The sequence below is a fragment of the Hevea brasiliensis genome, chromosome 15 (assembly GCF_030052815.1).
Source record: "Hevea brasiliensis isolate MT/VB/25A 57/8 chromosome 15, ASM3005281v1, whole genome shotgun sequence".
Classification (NCBI taxonomy): Eukaryota; Viridiplantae; Streptophyta; class Magnoliopsida; order Malpighiales; family Euphorbiaceae; genus Hevea; species Hevea brasiliensis.
This window is the reverse complement of record NC_079507.1, coordinates 18,049,532-18,069,157: the sequence shown is the minus strand read 5'-3', so window position 1 is coordinate 18,069,157 and position 19,626 is coordinate 18,049,532. Positions and strand designations below refer to the sequence as shown.

The 19,626-nt window shown below is 37.3% G+C and overlaps 1 non-coding gene across 1 annotated transcript; it reads right to left on the bottom strand.

Annotated features, from left to right (window-relative positions):
* Positions 1–607: 607 nt before the first annotated feature.
* LOC131174324 (small nucleolar RNA R71) lies at positions 608–714 on the bottom strand. The gene has a single exon (XR_009144572.1). It is a non-coding gene; the product is annotated as a small nucleolar RNA R71 (small nucleolar RNA).
* Positions 715–19,626: the final 18,912 nt, after the last annotated feature.

The following is a 19,626-nucleotide window of genomic DNA, read 5'->3' as shown; positions in this document are numbered from 1 at the left end:
GCAATTTGGCTGATTTAGGCAAATATATTTATTATATAATTTTATTTTACTGGTTATATTTTTCTTCTTTTCTCTCAGGTGCTCAATCTGGTATATGACCAGAATAAGACCAAAAGAAGAAAGTTTGGACTGTGATTCGGAGATAGACAAAACTCTGAAAGCTATCAGGAGAGAAAGGAAACATCAAGAGCACGGTCAAAGAGATCCTGAAATTACAACCATGGCCGATAACAATGACAGACCAAGATTTTTGAGAGATTACGGAGCTCTATCTGTTCAAGGATTTTAGCCCAGTGTCACTAGACCCACAGTGGAAGCTAACAACTTTGAATTAAAACCAACATGGCTCCAAATGATTCAACAAACCTAGTTTGCAAGTTCATCAACAAAAGACCCACACTATCACCTCCAATGCTTTCTTACCCTATGTGACACATTCAAGATAAATGGAGTGTCTGATCAAGCAATAAGACTCAGGGCATTCCCATTCTCCCTTCAGGACAGAGCAAGGAACTGGTTACTTTCTCAACTAGCTGGAACATTCACAATTTGGGAGAACCTCTCTCAAGCTTTTCTAGCAAGGTATTTTCCACCTGCAAAGACTGTAAAACTAAGGTTTGAGCTCAACACCTTCAGACAAAAGGAAGGGGAATCACTCTATGACACATGGGAAAGATATAAAGACCTGCAGAGGGAATGTCCACACCATGGCATAGGAGATTGGCTATTAGTGCAAAATTTCTATAATGGATTACTACCCTCTACAAGGAGCACAGTTGATTCAGCTGCAGAGGGTGATCTAATAGAGAAAACAGTGCCACAAGCACTTGAACTTCTAGAAAGGGTTGCATACAATAATTATGAGTGGTCAAATGAAAAAGGAAATGCAAGGAAAACTTCAGCGGTACTGGAAGTAGATGCCCTAAGCATGATAATTACTCATTTTGATCAGCTCACAAGGAAACTCGAAAGAATACAAGCCAATACAGTTGATACAAATAGTCAACATGAAGATAGCTATGGAGGAGGATACATGAATTCAAAATACAGCGATTTCAATGAACCCTCCTCAGAACAGATGAACTATATGAATAATGGAGGAAACTTCAACTAGAGGCAGCCCAATAATCCATATTCAAATACTTATAACCCTGGATGAAGGAATCACCCAAACTTCTCATGTTCCAATTAGTAAAACTAGCCAATAAACAAGCAACAGGGGTACAAACCACTAGCACCCCCTAGATTTCAGAACAGAGGTTAAAACTTTGCACAGTTATCACTACCTCTCCAACCTCAACAACCTAAACAATAAATGACTAGGGAAACCATGATGGAAGGATTCCTAGCAGCTCAACAACAACAAAATGAATTGATTAAATAGCTGACTTCCAGAATGGACCAACTTGCTACTCACAACAAGATGCTGGAGAATTAGATCGCTCAGCAAGCAAGTTCTTCAAGTAAGGCTACTGGCAAACTGCCTAGCCAACCAGAAATGAACCCAAGGGAGCATTGTAAGGTAGTTACACTGAGGAGTGGGAGAACTCTAGTACAACCAGAAATAGAACCGACAGAGGAAACCATAGAAAAATCTATAGACCAAGCAGAGAACAAGGAGAAAGAAGCTAAGAAAGATCAGGAAGAGGAAGCAAGGAAGATGAAGAAATTACCATAGCCATATCAGCCTCCCCTACCTTTTCTTCAGAGATTTCAGAAAGCCAAATTGGACAAGCAGTTTGGGAAGTTTTTGGAGGTTTTACAGAAACTTTACATCAACATCCTCTTCACTGAAGCACTTTCTCATATGCCGTCCTATGCAAAATTTCTTAAGGAAATTCTATCAAAGAAGAGAAAGCTAGAAGACTATGGAACAGTAGCCCTAACAGAGGAATGCAGTGCCATACTGCAAAACAAACTACCTCCAAAGTTGAAAGATCCAGGAAGCTTCTCCATACCTTGCCTCATTGGTGACAAGAAAATAGACAAGGCCCTCTGCGATCTTGAAGCAAGCGCCAGTTTAATGCCTCTATCAATATGCAAAAAGTTGGAGATCGAGGAATTGAAACTAACAACAATCTCATTACAATTGGCTGATCGATCTGTTAAATATCCTGTAGGAACACTTGAGAGCATTCCTATCAAAGTGGGCAAATTCTTCATTCCAATGGACTTTGTTGTCCTTGAGATGGAAGAAGATGTTAAAATTCCTATCATCTTGGGAAGACCATTCTTGGCAACTGCCAGAGCTATCATAGACGTCAAAAATGGGTGACTAACTCTCAAAGTAGGAGAAGAAGAACTGGAGTTCAACTTGTTCGACACGATGAAACACAAATTTGAACCTAATGAATGCTTCAAAGTTGACACAATTGATGAATATGTTGAAAAGGAATTTTATAAGACCCATCCTAAAGATCCTCTTGAAGCATGTATTGTGCACAGCCACATAGTGGATGATGAAAATACATAAATAGTAGCCTATGCACAACAGTTAGTAGCTCATCCACCCTTACCCTTAGCTAAAGCTTCCGAGATGGAGAAGTTGAAGGAGGAACAAACCAAAGGTAAGCTCTAGGAAAATGCCAAACAGGTAGAGCTTAAACCTCTCTCATCCTCACTAAGGTACGCATTTCTGGACTCAATTTCTAAGTATCCTGTTATAATTAATGCTAGCTTGTCTAAGTTGGAAGAGGAAAAATTGCTAAGAGAACTTGGGATCCATAGCAAAGCCATAGGGTATAAGATAGAAGACCTGAAAGGAATCAACCTTTCGATTTGCATGCATAGGATAACCATGGAAGAAAACAATAAACCCACAATCAAACACCAAAGAAGACTTAACCCAAGCATGAAAGAAGTAGTCAAAAAAGAAATCTTAAAACTATTAGATGCAGGTATCATATACCCAATCTCTGATAGTAAATGGGTTAGTCCAGTACATGTAGTTCCTAAGAAAGGTGGGACAACTGTTATCCAAAATGCAAACAATGAACTGATCCCTACTAGAGTAGTCACTGGTTGGCGGATGTGCATAGACTATAGGAAATTGAACAGTGCTACCAGAAAAGACCATTTCCCTCTCCCTTTTATTGACCAAATGTTAAAAAGATTAGCGAAACACTCTTATTTCTGTTATCTAGATGGGTATTCGAGATTCTTTCAAATTTCTATTCACTCAGAAGACCAAGAAAAGACAACATTCACTTGCCCTTATGGAACATTTGCATATAGGAGAATGCCTTGTGGTCTTTGTAATGCCCCTGCTACCTTTGAAAGATGCATGATGACTATCTTTTCTGATTATATTGAAGAGATCATGGAAGTTTTTATGGATGACTTTTCTATCTGTGGAACTACTTTTGATGATTGCCTAGCTAATTTATCTAAAGTGTTGCAAAGATGTGAAGAATCAAACCTGGTCCTAAATTGGGAAAAATGCCACTTTATGGTAAGGGAAGGAATAGTTCTAGGACATTTGATATCAGAAAGAGGAATTGAAGTTGATAAGGCAAAAATTGAGATTATTGAAAATATGCCAACATTAGTCAAGGGAGTTCGAAGCTTTTTGGGACATGTGGGATTCTACAGGAGATTCATCAAGGACTTTTCCAAAATAGCTAAGCCACTTACTAACTTGTTAAGTCAAGATGTTCCCTTTGATTTTGATGAAAATTGCCTTGTGTCCTTTAACAGGATCAAAGAAGCCCTGATATCAGCACCAATAATGCAGCCACCAAATTGGGAACTACAATTCGAGGTGATGTGCAACGCGAGTGACTATGCAGTTGGAGCAGTGCTCGGGCAAAGAAAGGATAAAAAGCTCCATGCTATTTATTATGCTAGCAAGACACTCTATGATGCGCAAATCAATTATACCACCACAGAGAAGGAATTCCTAGCAGTGGTGTTTGTAATGGACAAGTTTAAATCTTGCCTCATTGGGTCAAAAGTCATTGTATTCACAGATCATGCTACAATTTGGTACCTTTTGAACAAGAAGGAAGCAAAACCAAGGCTGATTGTACGGATTCTACTCCTACAAGAATTTGACCTTGAAATCAAGGACAAAAAAGGATGCGAAAATGTAGTAGCTGACCATCTCTCCAGACTAAAATTAGAGCACAAGAAGGACTTTGAAGATTTGCCAATTGATGATTCATTTCCTGATGAACAATTACTTGCATTCTCCAAGCCTCCATGGTACGATGACTTTGTTAATTTTCTTGTATGCAGGGTACTACCTCTAAACATAACTTATCAACAAAGGAAGAAATTCCTACATGATGTGAGATATTACTTATGGGAGGAACCTCTATTGTATAAGAGATGTAATGATGGGCTGATAAGAAGATGCATACCAGAGGAAGATATGGAAAGTATCATTTATCACTGTCATTCATCGCTATATGGAGGTCATTTCGACACCTCCAAAACAGCAGCAAAAATTTTGCAACCAGGGTTTTACAGGCCACATTTATTTAAAGATGTAAGATTTTTGTGCTAGGTTATGATCAATGCCAAAGAACAGGTAACAGTTCAAGAAGGAATGAAATGCCACTGCATGGTATACTTGAGATAGAATTGTTTGATGTTTGGGGAATAGACTTTATGGGCCCATTTCCCTCTTCCCGTGGAAACAAGTATATTCTGGTTGGAGTTGATTATGTATCAAAATAGGTAGAAGCAATTGCAACACCAACTAACGATGCTAGAGTGGTCACAAAGTTCCTTAAAAAGAACATCTTCATAAGATTTGGCACACCATGAGCAATAATCAGTGATGGAGGAAGTCACTTCTATAACCAACAATTGGAAACACTACTGAAAAAGTATGGAGTGACTCACAAGGTGGCCATAACTTATCATCCTCAAACCAGCAGTTAAGTAGAAATATCAAATAGGGAACTGAAGAAGATTCTAGAGAAAACTGTAACCAGATCTAGGAAGGACTGGTGCATGAAGTTAGATGATGCACTATGGGCATACCGTACTGCATATAAAACCCCAATTGGCACAACACCCATCTGACTGGTTTATAGAAAATCATGTCATCTCCCTGTTGAACTTGAGCATAAAGCTTACTGGGCAATTCAGATCTTAAACTTTGACCTCAAAGCTGCTGGTGAGAAAAGGCTCTTACAACTGAATGAGTTAAAAGAAATCTAACAGGATGCATACAAAAATGCCAAAATCTTCAAGGATAAAACCAAAAGATGGCATGATAGGCGCATAGCAAGGAAAGAGACAAAAGAATGAGATCTTGTCCTATTATTTAACTCTAGATTGAAACTCTTTCCAGGGAAGCTAAAATCAAGATGTTCCAAACCTTTCAAGGTCACCCAAGTATTCCCACATGGAGCAGTAGAAGTGTGGAGCAAAGCCTCAGGTTGCATTTAAGGTTAATGGGCAAAGGTTGAAGCCTTACTTTCAGGGAGAACCCATAGAAACGGGAGTCAATTACACTCTCGACCATCCTATCGACGGACCATAAACAAGCAAAGTCTAGTAAAAGACTATAAACAAGTGCTTTTTGGGAGGTAACCCAAAATTTTTCTGAAATTTTCTTCTTTTCTTTTTCTTTAATATTGATTTTTTGTTTCATGCTCATTAGCATTTCATCTTGTAGGATTTTTGAAAAGTGGAATAGAGATCAAGAGATGAAGGGAATCACTAAGTCAAAACCACAAAAGATAAAACTAAATAAAATCGGGGAAATAACTCTATTGCTAATCTTTTCATCCATTTCATGTGTTGTGGTGATAAACATTATTCATTTGACAAAAATTTGAAAAATCAGAATATTACACGGGTCATGTACTGGTTTTACACGCCCCGTGTAACTTTCTGGAAGTCTGTAAGTTCCATACATTTTTAACTCCTTGAGAGACAGAAAATTACACGGGTCCATAGCCCAATTTACATGGACCGTGTAATGTCTCTAGCAGAATAACTTAGAGACATAAAGTTACACAGGGCTCCTTGTATTTTACACAGGCCATGTAACATATCCAGTAAAACAACCCGAGAGACAGAAAGTTACACAGGTCCCAGAGCTCATTTACACGAGCCATGTACTATGATAGAATTTGAAAATTTTCGGGCAGAAATTTACATGGCCCTACATGTCGGGACCCGTGTAATGATACACGACCCATGTACTTTATCATAGACAAGACTACTGGGGCGTGAAATGCGTGAAATGAAGAGCCCTAACAGCTTTTTAAATGCACCCCTAGTATTAAAACCCTTCATAAACAAAAAAGCTTTCATCTCCTCCCTTCCTAGCCTATAAAAATCTCTCAAATCTCATCTCCCTTCACCAAAATCCTACTCTTTTCCTTCTAAAAAAAAAAAAAACTCATCTATGGCTCCTGCGAAGAGATCTGCAAGAAGGATCGACTCTTCTTCAAGGCAAAGAGGAGAATCCTAAACTTCTCCACCTCAGCCTCTACCCTAATGCCCAAGAACAAGGGTAGCCACTCCCCAACCATCTGAACAAGCCCAGCCTCCACCACAACCACAGCCACAACCCACTCCACAACCTAAAATCTCCATTCCTTGGGGATTTCGTGATGATGCCTACAAGGCAATGTGCACCCGGCTCCATACCTGGAAAATAAGCTCCACCAAATATATGGATTTTTCGCTTTTGGAGCAAATCGGGTTGCAAGATGAAATCAATGGGCTACTTGATAGCATCGGGTGGACAAGGTTCGCCCAACTCCAATTCCTAGCCTACAAAGACACCATGCTGGAATTTTTGGGCAGTTTCAAGGCCACCTTATGGACTACCGATAGGGAGGACAGGGGCAGGATTGAATTTCGCCTCTTTAGTGTTGATCGGGTAATGAACATAGACGAGTTCAATGCCATCTTTGGCTTTGACAGCGCTGGCCACCAAGAGATCCCAAGGAACCACATGCTCTATAACAATATCAACTTCTAGAGTTCCATTGCCCCGAACACAAAGCCTTTTAACTCCATCAAGTCCAAATCCATAGGCATCACTAGTCCAGCCCTGTGATATATGCATCAGCTCATCGCCCACACAATCATGGGCCATGGCGACAGCTTTGGCATTGTAAAGCCAACGAGTTATTCTTCTTGTGGTGTATTGTCACAGGACAGTGCTGCAGCACTAGCTTCTTCTTGTGTAACCATCTCTGACGCCTCTGTCATCAGTCTATCGGGCACATTGTGCTTAGAGGCCTTGTCACAACCATTGCCCTCCACTTTGGCTTCGTTCTAGGACATCACAGACTGCACTTTATTACTAGAACGTTGAGAATTGATCAAACTATCTGCATATCCATGGGGATATGTAAGAAGGTGGGCAACACATGCTACTTGCTAGATGCCGAAGGAAACACCATCCCCCGAAGAGATAAAGCAAGAGAAGGAACTGGTGAGACTTCACAGCCTCAAGAAGAAGGCCAAGAGCGAAAGTTTGAAGAGTCCCCCATTCGAGTGCCTCCATACACACCACCACCGACAGATCCGATCCTCGCATACCTACAGTGCATGGAGACCACAATATATGGCAGGATGCAAGCTATCGAGTGCAGCCTCCAGGAAGCACACAACAAGCTGGACATGCTAATGGATAAGCTAGATGAGGAGGATGAGGAGAAAGAGGAGCCAGGATCACCAGCATCACCATCATCAGTATCAGAAGCCTTTTAGAGTTAGGACTATAGGATAAGATCTTTATTGTAATATCTTACATGCCTTAGTCCTATACTGTAATCATAGGTCTCTTTTATTTGCTTTATGTTCAAAAATTTCCCACGCTTAATAAATAATATGCTTCCTTAAAATTTTTGTACATTTTCTCTAATTTTGCATATTATGTTAACATTAAGGACAATATCAAGTTTGAGTTTGGGGGGGAGGGGGGGGATACAATTGCATTTGCATATCATTACATGCACATGATTGCATTGTTTAAATTCAGCTACATTATTCTTGTGTATCAAAATTTTTGAGAATTTTTGAAAAATTTTGGATTTTAAATTGTGAAACTTAGCACCATAACCAAATTTTAGTAAGCTAATAATTGGACTCCACGGGATAGAGGAATGAACGTATCTAGATAGGCAAAAAGGGATTCTAACATGTTATTTGTGAAGAAACTAATCTCTTTAATGGAACTAGACTAGTTAAACCTCTTCATAATATTAATTTATCACATTGAACTTGTAAAATTAGGAGAACAATTTTTGAAATACAAGCAAACCTAAAAATTACCTCACTAGCTCTAGAACATATCTCTTAGACCTATCAAGGCGAATTCCTAGCATATGCTTGATGAAGAAATGATTAAGGCATTCTTTGATATAACCTCACTAAGCCTTAGCCACCCCTAATTAAAATGAATATCCCTTGTAGCCAACTTGAAGCCTATGTTTATCCCTTAGAATTTATTGCTTACCTATGTTATTTACCTAGCCCCTAGCTTAAACACCTACCATACCCTTTTGAGGAAGAAAAATCCATAAGGAAAATGAAGAGAGGATGTGGAACTCAAGAAAGAATGCAAGTGTGCAATTGAAATCAAAGAAAAATTTTCCCTTCCAACCCAGTAAAAGCAATGAGTTTCGGGAGAGGACAAAAAGGAAAAAGAGAAGAAGTCCTAAGACAAGTATCATGGAAGCATGCTTGGCACTATAAAAAGCCAAAAGCCCCTCTTCTCCATACAAAATATATAGAAACGAGCTTAGTATACTTGGATTTTATGCATACATGCTATCCTCATATTTGCATTCCCTAAAAACCTTTCATTGGCAACCAAGTCATTATACCTTTAACCCCATTACAACCCTTTTAAAGACCTTTTGATCTTTTGAAAAGTGCATGCTATATTAGTGGAGATAGAAAATTGAGATATGCCTATAGAGTTAGAATTGAATTACTTCATCACAATTACTTACAAAAGAGGCAATTTTAGGGGAGTTAGTTTTTCTCAAATCTATCTCGATAAGACAGGTTATTTATGGCTTATTAATGGTCTTGTATAGAGGAATAATTAGTCGAAACACCATGAAATGAGGTGAAGTTTCAAGCAGGCAGCTATTAGAACCCTTATGCCTTGAAAGAGGGAAATTGGTATGAAGGTTGGAGGAGTTCAATTCTATGCTTATTAAATTGATGGTTGTATTCCTAAGTATTCCCTGAAATGTGTTTTAAAATAAAGTTTTGTTTTTCTTGAGGACAAGAAAAAGTATGAGTTTAGGGGTATTTGATACACTTGAATTGTATAGATGTTTTTAAACACAATTGCATACTATTTCATAGCATTTAGGCAAGTATTTTCATGCATAATAGCTTATTTCATTAGTTTTTATAATTTCTATTGCAAAGCCCTCAATTCCATGTTTTCTACATCATTTCAGGTGTTTGGGTGAAGCCCTAAATGTATAGGAGTGCAAAGGAAAGCTTGTAAGAGTTAAGAGACAGAGAATTATTTCTGATACACAGTACACGAGTCATGTAAACCAAGCCCTAGACCCGTGTAACTCTCTACCAGAAAAAAGCCAAGAGAATAGATGAGAAACATAAGTACACCAGTCGTGTAAGTAGACCCGTGTAATCTGCAAGGATCCGTGTAAGTCTCTGCTAGGCATAAGCTTGAAGAACCTTATGGGAATAACAGTACACGGCTCATGTAACCAGGCCTGTGTAGTTGGCACAGACCCGTGTAACTCTCTGTGCCAATGTAAGATGCAGTTCCACTCCAGCAAGTTACACGGCCCTGCATGTCAGGACCCGTGTAGTGACACAAGGTTCGTGTACTATGCCACAACTAGTTTTATAACTCGAATTCCCCTCCTATTTTCGAATAAAAACGAGACTCCTAAGGCCCTTTGGACTCAAAGTGACCTAACCCTAGAGCAACCAATATAAATAGAAAAGAAAACATCAGAAGAAAGGAGGTTGGGAGTGTTGCTGAAGGCTGCTGTTGGCGAGCTCTACATTAGTACCAAAAGAAGTTTTCCAGCTGAAGCTCCACAAGATCAAAGCTGTAAACTATCTTTGATTCCTTCGTTTCATCTCCCTAGACAGATTTCTATTATTTTATTTCTTTTACATGATTTTCTTTTTACTGTTTTTACCTTTCAACATGATGTTTGTCGAACTCACCATGAGTGAGTAGTTTCCTTATTCTAGATTTGGGAGAGTAACGCTTGTAATTATTATTATGGATGAACATTAAGTTTTATTTATTAAATTGAGATTCGTTTCTTGATTTAATTTCTTATGATCTTAATGCATATATGTGCTGGTACCCACTTAACCATGATTGTAGATGTTGATTGAAGGACTGAAAGGTGAAGATTAACATTAGAAAATCAAGATCTTGAACCTAGGAATTCTGACCTAGACATAGGCTGATACCTTTGTGGAACCTAAAAATTGGTCAAAAGTCTTAAAGGATTTTAATTAATTTGATCACCATGAAAGTAGGGGTTTGAGTTAATTAAAATACACTCTAGATGACTTGAGAGAGGATTTAGGATAACTTAGGGCTAATTTCCATCAAGGAAAACGATCCTTAATTCAGTAAATAAACGAGATGACATCCCTAATAAGATTCAAGTGTGAAATCTTAATTCCAGAATTATTCTAAAAATATATTACTTCATTTTAAGTTTACTCTTCTAGTGTTTAAAGTTACAAACTTCATTCCTTAAGTATTAGATAGCCTAGATAGTCAAAATTACTGTGTAGTTTGGTACTTGCTAAACAAAATTCCTCGTGGGAACAATACTCTACTTATCACTTTATTCCTTCAGTACGGTAATGTGGTAATACATGGGGAAAGGTAGCTATTGCCGTCAAACATCATTTCAGCTGCACTAGCCAGAAAGATGATCAGAAAAGGGGTGAAGCATACCTGGCACATGTGATGGACACCTAAATGGGGAGTCTAGTCTTGAGGGACATCCCTACAGTATGTGACTTTCTGGATGTGTTCCCTGATGAGTTGCCAGGATTACCTCCGGAAAGAGAGGTGCAGTTTGAGATTGATGTAATGCTTGGTGTGGACCCAATCTCCATAACACCATACAGAATGGCACCAACAGAATTGAAAGAGTTAAAGGTGTAGTTATAAGAATTGCTTGACAAGGGCTTTATTCGCTCTAGTGTGTCACCTTGGGGAGCGCCAGTGTTGTTTGTTAAGAAGAAAGATGGCACTCTCCGCTTATGTATTGATTACGTGCAGTTGAATAAGGTGACAATAAAGAATAGATATCCATTACCCCCCATTGACGACTTGTTTGATCAGTTGAGGGGTGCAGCTGTGTTCTCCAAAATTGACCTGCGATCGGGTTATTATTAGCTGAAGGTGCAAGAGCAGAGTATTTCAAAAACTACTTTTAGAACTCAATATGTCCATTATGAGTTCCTGGTCATGCCATTTAGGTTGACTAATGCTCCTGCTGCATTTATGGATTTGATAAACGCTATCTTTAGACCATTCTTAGATCAGTTTGTGGTGGTGTTTATTGATGACATTTTGGTGTATTCGAGGAGTGCAGAGGAGCATGATAGACATCTGCAGATTATGCTACAGACTTTGAGGGAGAAACAACTATACGCCAAATTGTCAAAATGTGAATTTTGACTAAAAGAAATTTCTTTCTTGGGGCATATAGTATCGGCAGAGGGTATTAAGGTAGATCCTAGCAAGATTGAAGCTATCCTTAATTGGAAGCCACCTAAGAATGTCACAGAAATTCGCAGTTTTCTGGATTTAGCTTGATACTACCGCCAATTTGTGAAGGGGTTCTCTATGTTGGCTTCTCCACTGACCAAGCTGCTTCGGAAAGATGTGAAATTTCAGTGGACGGATAAATGCTAGCAGAGTTTTGATGAGTTGAAGAGGTGTTTAATTGAAGCTCCAGTCCTGACTTTACCTACCCTGGGTAAAGAGTATACTATTTACAATGATGCTTCTCACAATGGGTTAGGCTGTGTACTGATGCAAGATCAAAATGTCATTGCATATGCATCACGCCAGCTGAAACCACATGAGAGGAATTATCTGACACGTGACTTGGAGCTTGTTGTCATTGTATTTGCTCTTAAGATCTGGAAACACTATTTGTATAGAGAGAAGTGCTACATTTATATAGATCATAAGAGCTTGAAATACTTGGGCACTCAAAAAGAGTTGAATTTGAGACAATGGAGATGGTTAGAATTGATTAAAGACTATGATTGTCTGATAAACTATCAGCCAAGGAAAGCTAATGTGGTGGCTGACACCTTAAGTCGTAAGACTATGGCAAGTCTGAGAGTTCTCCTTTGTCCATGGTACATGAGTTGAGAGTATTGCATGCTAGCTTAGAGGTTAATGATGAGGGACAGACAGTAGTTGCATGGCATGTACAACCAATGTTGATTGATCAGATCAGAATGGCTGCTCAGAATGATGAAAGATATTAGAAACTACTGGAAAAAATCTGGCAGGGCAAGAAAGCTGAATTCTCTGTGAGAGATTATGGTCTACTATTACACTAGGGCAGAATGTGCATTCCTAATGACGTTGACTTGAGATAGATCATTATGAAGGAAGCACATGAGTCTCCTTTTGCTATACACCCTTGTGGCACTAAAATGTACAGAGGACTAAGGGAGCATTACTGGTGGATGGGTATGAAAAGGGATGTAGCTGATTTTGTCTCCAAATGCCTAACTTGCTAGCAAGTCAAGGCAGAATATTAAGTCCCAGCTGGTTTACTACATCCACTACCAGTACCTAAGTGGAAATGGGAACGAATAACTATGGATTTTGTGATGGGACTTCCGAGGACACAGAAGAGCCATGAAGCAGTATGGGTCATAGTTAATAGATTGACTAAGTCTGCTCATTTTCTGCCAGTCTGGATGGATTATATTTTAGAAACAGTGGCCAATTGTACATAGATGAGATTGTGAGACTACATGGAGTGCCAGTATCGATTGTATCTGACAGAGATCCTAGGTTCAATTCTAGATTCTAGGGAAGCCCTAGGAATTAGATGGAACTTCACCACGGCATTCCAACCAAAGACAGATGGCCAGTCTAAGAGAGTAATACAGATATTGGAGGATATGCTACAGGCTTGTGTATTGAGTTTAAAGGCAATTAGGACACACACTTGCCCCTGATTGAGTTTGCTTACAACAACAGCTACCAATCAATCATTGGATGCCTCCATATGAAGCTCTGTAGGTAGAAAGTGCAGAACTCCTTTGTGTTGGGATGAAGTGGGTGAAAGAAAGATGATTGGCCTAGAAATTATTCAGCAAACTGAGGAAAAGATCAGATTAATTAGAGATCGACTCAAGGCTGCATCAGAACGTCGAAGTCCTACATTAATCTAAAAAAAGAGAGACATTGAATATGTAGTGGGTGATAAGGTATTCCTCAAGGTTTCCCCTTGGAAAAAAATTATGAGATTTGGCAAAAAGGGGAAACTGAGTCCACATTTCATTAGACCATATGAGGTTCTGGACAGAGTGGGTCCCTTGGCATACCGACTAGCACTACCTTCAGAGTTAGAGAAGATACATAATGTCTTCCATGTGTCCATGTTGAGGAGGTATAGATTAGACCCATCTCATGTACTACCAGTAGAAGAGATTGAGGTGAATCCAAACCTCACATATGAGGAAGAACCTATTGAAATTCTGGCATATGAGGTGAAGTAGCAACGGAACAAGCAGATACCATTGGTTAAGGTGCTGTGGAACCATCATTCAGGCTAGGAGGCTGCTTGGGAGCATGAGGAGGACATGAGGAGACAACACCCACAGCTATTCAGAGACTGATACCTGGTAAAATTTTGAGACGAAATTTATTTTAAGGGGGAAAGAATTGTAACACCCCTATTTGCATAGCCTGGTATAGTACACTGTTCTAGTGACCGGTGTCAGTCCGGACAATTAAGAAGATTAAAACCATGTTTCAGACACCTACAAAATCCTTGAATGAAATTAATGGTGATTACCAGATAGGTAAGTATAAATAAGAAAAACAATGCATAAAAGGTTAAATGTGCCGGGGGTCATAGTGATGGGTGTCCTAACCGAGAAGTGACTGCGAGGGCAATTATAACCCTAATTTTGAATGGGAAATTGTGACACTGTGGTTCTAAGGACTATTGCGAACCTAGTGGAAAAGCGAAAATCACAGAAAAGAGTTGATAAGTAGGTCAAATAATTATTTTAAGACTCCGGAAGAAATACCAGATTATTTGCAAACCGGATCAATTCGGCGAGGGGCAAATTGGTCAATTCACCCCTAGAGGTGACTCCTGACCTAAATATCCAATAAAATTGGAGAAACACAAATTTCAAAATATAGAATTAAATTAAAGAACAATGGAAAAATAGAGGAAAAAGAAAGAGAAAAAAAAATGAATAAATGACATCACCCACATGACCTCACACATGACATCATAATTAAATTTTAATTAAATAAAATTTGATTAAGTCAATTATGGCATAAAAGAGTTAGAAAAATTAAAAGAAAACAAAATTTTCATCTTCTTTCCCACAAGATTGTTGTCCCTCACTCTCTCTTAACAAACTCCATGGAAGCTTGATTTTAAGCTTCACAAACCCTAAAAACTCTCCATAAATTCCCCAAAATTCTTGAATTTCCTTACTTTGGCAACTTGAAAAGAAGCTTGATTAAGAAAAGAAGGGAGAAAAGTGAAGAAATTGGTAAATTGGAAACCAAAGAGAGAGGTTAGCAATTTAAACTTGTAATTCTAGTTAAATTCTTATGCTTTTAGTTAAATTAACGTAGAATTGAAGATAAATCCAAACAAAACAATCATGGGGGACTAATTGTGAATTTTGGCCAGCCTATGGGGGGAGTAGAAATTGCATGATTTTGATGAAATTAAAGTGGTAGAGAAGTTGAATTAAGTATGTAGATTAAGATTATGCACTTTTAATTTCATTAGTTGCATGAATTGCATAAATTAGGGTTCTTGAGTTCTTGAAATTAGGAGAAAAATTAGAGGAATTGGTCAATAGATGCAATTAACCCTAATTGAGGTTAGAAATGGTCAATTGGGACCAATTGTGATGTGTTTGAATGAGTGAAAATGAAATGTAATTCGGATTAGTGAAGGGTCCCAATCTGGCAGTTTGACCTAGGTCCCTTTCAGGGACCAAAACTGTAATTCTGCCACCCCAATTGGTATAAGGCAATTGGATATGAAAGTAGACACATAATGACACAATTTTCATGTAGAAACCATGCCTAGAAAATGTCATTAAGATAGTGAACAATTAGGTCAAATCTGGGTAATGTGCACTACCACTGTACAGAAATGACCAAATGAACAGTGTTTGTTCATTTGGCCATAACTTGGTGTAGAAAGGTCCAAATGACTTAAATTTTATACCGATGGAAATCTAAGACATAGCACTACAACTTTGATGGGGAAAACAAACCCAAATTCTGACCATAAACTATCCAAAAAGTGAGCTGTATTTAGCATACCAAAACTGCCAGAACTAAGAAAGTGCATAGAATTCTGGGTTTGAACTAATCCGGTTAGCCTTAGAAAAGTGACCATATCTTGGGCTAAAAAACTCCAAATGGAGTGATTCAAAAAGAGAATTAAAAATAAGACAATAAGGAACAACTTTTATGAAGAACACTTAGCCAAATTCTCATAGTAACTAGACCAATAGAACAGTGCAAAACAGGGCACCAAAACTGAAAAATTGAATTTTCTCTTAGGAGACCAAGAAATTGAAATGGCAACCAAGACCAATAAATTGGGCACCCAAAATGTAGTATGTGGGTGTAATTAGAATTCACATACCTATTAAGCATGATAAAGTTAACATTTTAACTTAAATAGTGCCATGAATACTAACCCTGAAATGCAAATTTCAAAGAACGTTAATTTAAGCATATTAGGGCTAGAATTTAGTAGACATGAATTTATTTATTGGATTTATTATAAGTTATGATACTGAAACACTGTATATTGAGTGTTTTAGTTGAAAAGGCTACTGAGAAAGGAAAGAAAACATCGAGTCAAGGCCATGAGGTGACTCGTACGAGGTTTATGCACAACATAGAAACTTTATGTGAATTTTCTTTTGCAAATTGTTTTGAATGAATTGTGAACATTAAATTGTGACTTTATTTGTATTGAAAAATTGGATTGAAAAGAAAAATGTGTTATTGACCCAAAATGTTGAGAAAATAAACTATATGTGAATTATTGACATTTGAATGTTTAGAAAACTGTTTAAATGGTTTGAAACCATAGTGTCATGACCAAGTGTCTGAATGCCTCACTAGCCTGAGTAGTAGGAGAAATTAGTTTTGTATTCCCTCTCTGGCTGAAGTGTTGAGGTGTGTGCCAGTAGAGGAAAAAATTTGAATGGGTACCCATAGATTTGAACTAGCTAGCCTTGGTATTCCTCATAAGCCTTTGGCTGTTGAGATGAAAAATATATTAATGGCATAATATAACTGTGTGAGTTTATAAAAATTGTTTTGTGACTTCTGTAATGAAAATTTCTTCTACTAAAATTTTAAATAGTGATTTGTATTTGGTTAACAATATCAGTATTATACTTGAACAATTGTGATTTAATATATGCATAAATTAGTATTTTTGTTATATTGTGCACCACTGAGTAATTGTACTCAGCGATGGCTTTTTATTGTTGTTGCAGGTAGGAGACTAGTAAAGCAACCGAGTGAGCTGCTAAGGACCACAGTGCTACACTTTTGGATTTTGGTAGGGTATTGAATTATACCCTTTTTCTAAATATTTATTTTGATGTATAGGACTGTATGTGTGCTTTGTAATTTGGTCTTGAGCAGTTGTACTGTAACTTGTAATAATATTAGTTTGGATTTTCTATTTGTATATTAAGACCAGTGAATGTAAATAAATTTTTCCTTAATACAATGTGTATGAAATTATTTAATGTTATTTTTAAAAATATTTGAGCTGAGAATTGTGAACTGTGAAATTTTGAATGTAATTATTGAAGTTGAGTAAATTGTATTGATTTGAGTGTGTTGGAGGTTGGATTTGATGAAGTGATTTATTGGAAGTGTTTTTCTACAGGTTAAATTTTTTGTTTTACTCAATTATAGATAGCACTCTGCCGAAATTTCTATAAAATTTGTGAAAAAATAAAAATGGTCAAAATTTTTACCTAACATTTAAACTCCAATTAAAAGTTTTAATACCTGTTAAAAATGCTTACTACCTTTAAAAAGAAAATAAAATTGTTTTAAAATCCTTTGTAGTGTATTTAATGGGTTATCAGTAGGCGAAGTTCGGTAATTCATTAAGTATACTATGGGATCATGTTATGCCTTATAGAGGGGTAAGGTGTGACATGTTTTAATGGTATCAGAGCAAGTTTTAAAGTATGTTTTGACTTGTGTATTTGCATAGCTTCTTTGATAAGTACAACTGCTCGCCACCTTCAAAAACAAGATAAAATTATTTTAAAATCCCTTGTAGTATATTTAATGGGTTATCGGTAAGCGAAGTTTGATAATTCATTAAGTATACTATAGGATCATGTTATGCCTTACAAAGGGGCAAGGTGTGACATGTGTCATGCTTACATCATAATTAATTTCCTTCTATTTTCTTTCTTTTTCCATTTCCATTGCATATTCATGATTTTAATTCATTTTATGTGTTTTATTTTCTCATTTTGTTTAACATTTATGTCACACCCCTATATTCGGTAGTGCATTCAACTGTTTCAGTGACCGGTGTCTGTCTGGACAGCTAGGATGCCTGGAACTACACTTCAATGTTAGTGAGGAGACATGAAATGATGAAATAAATAAAAAAAATACAAAAAAAATTAAGAAAAAATAAAAGAGAGAAAATAAAACTAAGTTAAACGAGCCAGCACCGCAGCGATAGGTGACCACATGGGGAAGTTTCGGTGCAGGCAATAGCTAACCCCAGGACTGTGAGGAACCCTCGGAATTAAGTTTCGAGACATAATTAAAGAATTATTGAAGTATAATTGATATTAGAAATGTCAAAGAAAAATTAATAAATTAGTACAAAGAAAAATAAAAAATTAAGAAACAAATAAAAATCGGTGTTACCGAAAAATCTGGAATACAACCCGAGTAGGGGTATTTTGGTCGATTGACACTTAGAGTTGACTTTTGAACTAAATGTACATGAAAATAAAGTAGTATTAAAGTTTGAAAATTACATGAAAAATTGAAATTGGAATGAAGTGGGATTAAGGGAAATTATGGGGTGTAAATTGCAAATAATGGAAACTTAATTATTTAAGTAATATTTAATTGATTAAGTGAAGGTATAAAAGGCCAAGTGGAAAGCATATCCCACTAGCACACTCATCTTCATCTTCCTCACCTCATAGCAGAATTCCATTTCTCTCAAATTCTTTAAGGTTCCTCCATAGCCGGCCATGAAAGAAGCTTCAATCTACCCATTATCAAGTCACTTTCTCCCTAAGTGTCTTCACTAAATCTTATCTACACACCATGGGCAACATAAAGATAGCAAAAAAGGAGAGGAAATTCCATGGATTTGTGAAGCACAAGTTGAGATAAGTGCCCATTTTCTTCCCTTGTTTAAGTAAAGTTTATGTTTAGCTTGAGATGAGTTGATTGGTGATGAAATTGATGGAATTGTTGAGTTATTGGACTGCCCAATTTTAGGTAGCCATGGGAGCCTATATTACTTTAGTATTCTGCCCAATTTACTTTGCTGGAATTGTGTTGAATAAATAGAAGTGCCAAGAATGAATATTGAAGTATTGGGAGGAGGAGGATTGCCAAATTGGGAGTGTAAATTCTCTTATGCAGGTTGTGATTGTTGGCAGTGTATAAATTAGGTTATAAGTGTAAAGTTGTGACTCCAATTGGTATAAGGCCAATTGGAGGTGAAACTAGGCATAAAATAGGCCAACTTTCATATAGAAGTATTGCCCAAATTCTGGCTAGAAGTGACCTAAAAAGATTGACCAAATCCAGATTGGTGACTTTGCAAACCTGAAAATTGACCATTTGAACAGCAGTAATTATTTTGGCCATAACTCACTCAAAATAGGTCCAAATGACCTAAAATTTATACCATGGAAAGCTTAGACATAGAGCTACAACTCTTATGAAGACATCAAAGCCCAGAAATGATCAGAACCAAGTCAAAATGCTTGTACAAGGTTAGTTACAAAAACTGGCCGAATTGACTTTGACCTAAAAATAAACTAAACTTTGCAATATAAGTGCAACTTGACCAGCAATAGTAAAATGACCATACCTTGGTCCATAGAACTCCAAATGACATGAAATCAGTCCCAAATTTTCAATAAGGCATAGATATGCAATATTGGTAATTTGACCAAAACCCAAAAATCAAGGGAACTAGGTCAATCAACTTGATTAATTTGGCATATAAAATCTGGAATTGGCACATTTGACCATAAAATCCAGAAAATTCAAATAAGCATATCTCCCACAAGAAGTGTCCAATTTAAATGATCCATACCAATCTGGAAAGCTAAGAAAGAGACTTAAAATATTGTTTCAGACAACTTCCTCAAATTATAAATGTATAAGGTCAGAATTTAAGGTTAAGC